Source organism: Benincasa hispida, chromosome 5, assembly GCF_009727055.1.
Source record: "Benincasa hispida cultivar B227 chromosome 5, ASM972705v1, whole genome shotgun sequence".
Lineage (NCBI taxonomy): Eukaryota > Viridiplantae > Streptophyta > Magnoliopsida > Cucurbitales > Cucurbitaceae > Benincasa > Benincasa hispida.
In genome coordinates this window covers 17,765,787-17,769,569 of record NC_052353.1, presented here as the reverse complement: position 1 = coordinate 17,769,569, position 3,783 = coordinate 17,765,787, and positions in this window count along the sequence as shown.

Below are 3,783 nucleotides of genomic sequence, written 5' to 3'. Positions count from 1 at the left end.
AGAGAGATGCTTGTGGATTCCAACTTCCCTTTTTACTCTTTCAAATTTTAAAGAGTATTAGGCAATAATTCACCTCTAAATTCTTCTAATTTGAGCAGTCCCCAACAAAAAGTTATCTTACTGCACTTTGTTTACGTTAATTAGCTATGCGTCAACTTACTAATTAAATCCTCCCTATTCTATCCCCTCTATTTCAATATTTTTTGGATAATTAATAAATTTCTCTGCCCTTTTTTTCCATTCTAAATTTCCAACCCGATTTTCCTAATTAAGTTTATATATTTTTCATCTTAATTAATCATTCAAGATTTTTTATTTGTTCTTCTGCTTTCTAAAATTAGGGTTCAGAAGGTATCACTTTACCTAACACGATCCTTTAAATAAAGGATTGTTCTGTCCTTGCTTAACATATTGGAAGCATTAATATTCCTGATAGTGTATCCTGTACAATATTTGGGTTGGTTAAACATTCTCCGCACCATCTCAAGAACTTTCTTCAAAAAGTTCTAAGGTGCTCTCTTTTAATAACATGACATAAGGGTATCATTGACATACATAGCTCACTCTTCTGTCTCCCATCGTAGCTTTTATTCACTTGCGTCTGACTTTTCTCCAAGAGAACCTTCACTCAAACCTAGTTTTCTCCGATTACGAAGGATAATTCTTCCTTTTCTTGACTAAAAGCTGCATAACTGGAGTCTCTTCATAATATTCAAGTTTTCACATTATTTGTAGAGGTTCCATAATTTTACTACATGTGAGGTCGTTATTCTTGAAGCAATCGATACACTGAAAGACATTATGTATTGTAAAATGGTGGTGGTAAGCCAATCGATAATCCACTTGGCACCAATACGTTCTATATAGTTTGAAAGGGTCCAATAAAGCGGGGCTAAGTTTGCCTTAATTGCAAGTCTTGCAATTAACTGTGCTAATTCGAGTTGTGAAGGTTCCTGGTATTAGTGAGATCTCAGCTCTTTCAAGTCATCCATATATGTGTTTGGAGATGGTACTTAGGGCTGTTGATATGAGCTGACTTTCTGCTAGGAGCATCAGCAACAATGTAGCTTTTCTTGAAATGATAGAGGATCTCACAGTCAATAACTTTTTTAACTAATTCTAACCATCTTCGTCGCCTATATTTAAAACTCTTTCTGGTAAAGAATACTTAAGGCTTTTATGATCTGTATAAATTTGGATCTTTTCCCCATATAAGTAATGTTTCCATATCTTTAAGCAAAAGACTACGACAGTTAACTCCAAGTCATGAACGGGATTAATTCTGTTCATAAGGTTTTAGTTGTCTTGAAGCATATGCTATTACCTTTTCTGTGTTGCATCACTACACAACCAAGCCCCTTCTTCGATGTGTCATTGTACACAGTTAAACCCCCTTGATCGTCAGGTATAGTGAGAATAGGGGCTGGGTCACCTTTCTTTAGTATCCTAGGAAGCTTTTGCTCACATGCTTGAGTTCAAACAGAAGATTATTCTTCTTGGGTGAGGTAGATAGGGTTAATGCTATACTTGAGAAAATTCTTCCACAAATCGTCTATAATCATCCTGCTAATGCCAAGGAAGCTTCGCACTTCGCTGGACTGTTGTTGGAAGGCTGCTTGCTAAACTATTTCAATCTTAGCAGGAACTTCACGAGATTCCTTCTTGCTTACAATATGCCCATAGGTAGGCACTTGTAGCGTTCCCAAACTCACACATTGGAGAATTTGGCTACAACCTTTTCATTCTTAATATGGGAAAGACGTCGTAAGAATGTTTTTCGTGTTCTGCCTCAAAACTTGGATAGACAAATTATCATCTATAAATACGATCACCAGAAGTCTATTTCAAGATAAATCTTAAAAATTCACTATTCATCAATGTCCATTGAAGGCTGCTGGGGCATTCAGTTACATCCAAAGGGCATCACAACGAATTCATAATGCCATAATCTGTTCGAAAAAGCAGTCTTGTGTATATCAAGACTCTTTATTCATAGTTTGATGATATCCAGAATTGTAAGTCTATTTTGAGAATACTGAGGCTTCTTGTAATTGAGTCAAATAGGCTCATAATGGCATTGAGAGTGGGTACTTGTTCTTTTATTGTAACTTAATTCAAAACTTCTCGAATATCTATACATAAACGCATTGATCCATCCTTTTTTCTTAAACAAATAAGACAGGTGCTCCCCATTGGAGACATGCCTAGGTCGTGTAAAATCTTTATATAAACAATTCTTCGTAATTGTATTTTGAGTTCTTTTAAGCTTCGCACCAGGTGGCCCTTCTAATTATTGGTGCTTTAGATATTGGTCTCAGCTCTCGCGGAATATAAATCTATACAAATCTCTATTTTTCGACTCAGGTGGTAAACCTGGTAGACTCTTCGGGAATACATCTTTAACAATTCTCCTTATTTATAGGGCATGGCCTTAATTTTCAATCCATTTGGGTTTCGTAAATCCACATTACACTTGCCCTAAATATGCCAAGCCCCTTGGTTGAGCAAATGTTTATTTTTTTAAGGCTAAAAATATTCTTGGGCTGATGGTATATTAGAACTATTAAACTAAACTTGGTTCCTGTTATGTTGCATTACATGTTTAAAATATGTTTATCGACAAGGGACCCCATGCATTATGCTTGTTCACAACGATGAAATAAGATTAAATTTTAATTAGATAAAGGTTATGCTTCTAGGGCTAGCAGGGCATGTATGGTTGCACCCCTCTAGACCCAATTCTATGTCAAGTTTATGCTAAGGACTAACAGGGTATATATGATTGCACCCCTCTAGTCCAATCTTACGTTTATGTTAATGGTTAATGTTGGATGCGACTTTGGCCCTACTGACTAAATGACCCATTAATCATCAGATGGGTTAGTTTCCGTCTAAGTCCTCATCTTCCTATCAGGGCAGAGAAATTTACGTTAGAAGCATAATTGACCATCACATGTTATTATATGTTTTCGGTCCCAATCATATGTTTCCAGGACATGTTGCATGTGATTGTGCATTTGGTCACTACCCCATGTGAGAACTACTTACTAGGTATATTATATACTCATCCTATTTTTACAGACTTTGTAGGTAAGGACACAGCGTAGGTGGCAGAACTGGACGTCGCTCAAATGGCCAACCATCAAACTCACTATTATAGGCATATGCATTTTTGTATCACTACGCTAATGTTTTATGGATCCTGGTGTTTTGTAAAATAAACTTTTTATAAAGTTTTCTACCTAATTAATAAAATCTTAGAAATGCTCTTTTGAGATTTTTGCCAAAACTCACCTCATGATAGAAAAGTCTAAGTATGCATGTCGTAGCGGTCGGACCATAATATGTAAGGATCGAATCGTGACAAATCGTCTCGCAATACAATATTGATAACTGGTAGAAATACAAGTTATAACAGCTCAAATAAGCAAAACAATGAGAGAATGTGATGGTAAACTAGGCAATATCATGTTCAAAAGCGCTAAACTGAAAGGAATTGCGATCTCTAGTGCTCATCCATAAAGGCAGTTAATTTACCTATTTTGTGCAGGTACAATACAATGGCGCATATGAAATTGCGATCCAAAGGCACAATGCGTCAGTGTGCTTGAAGTTGCAATCGCAAGACATGCAATCGTGAGAAGTTTTCTTGAAAAGGCGATTGCATAAAGACCTCGCATCAAGGTGACAGCATAATAAATCGTGATGGGACGTAAAGCTGACAACAGTCAATTCTGAATTTAGTTGACAAGCCGTTAAAAGCCATACTGTAGCAAGTATATT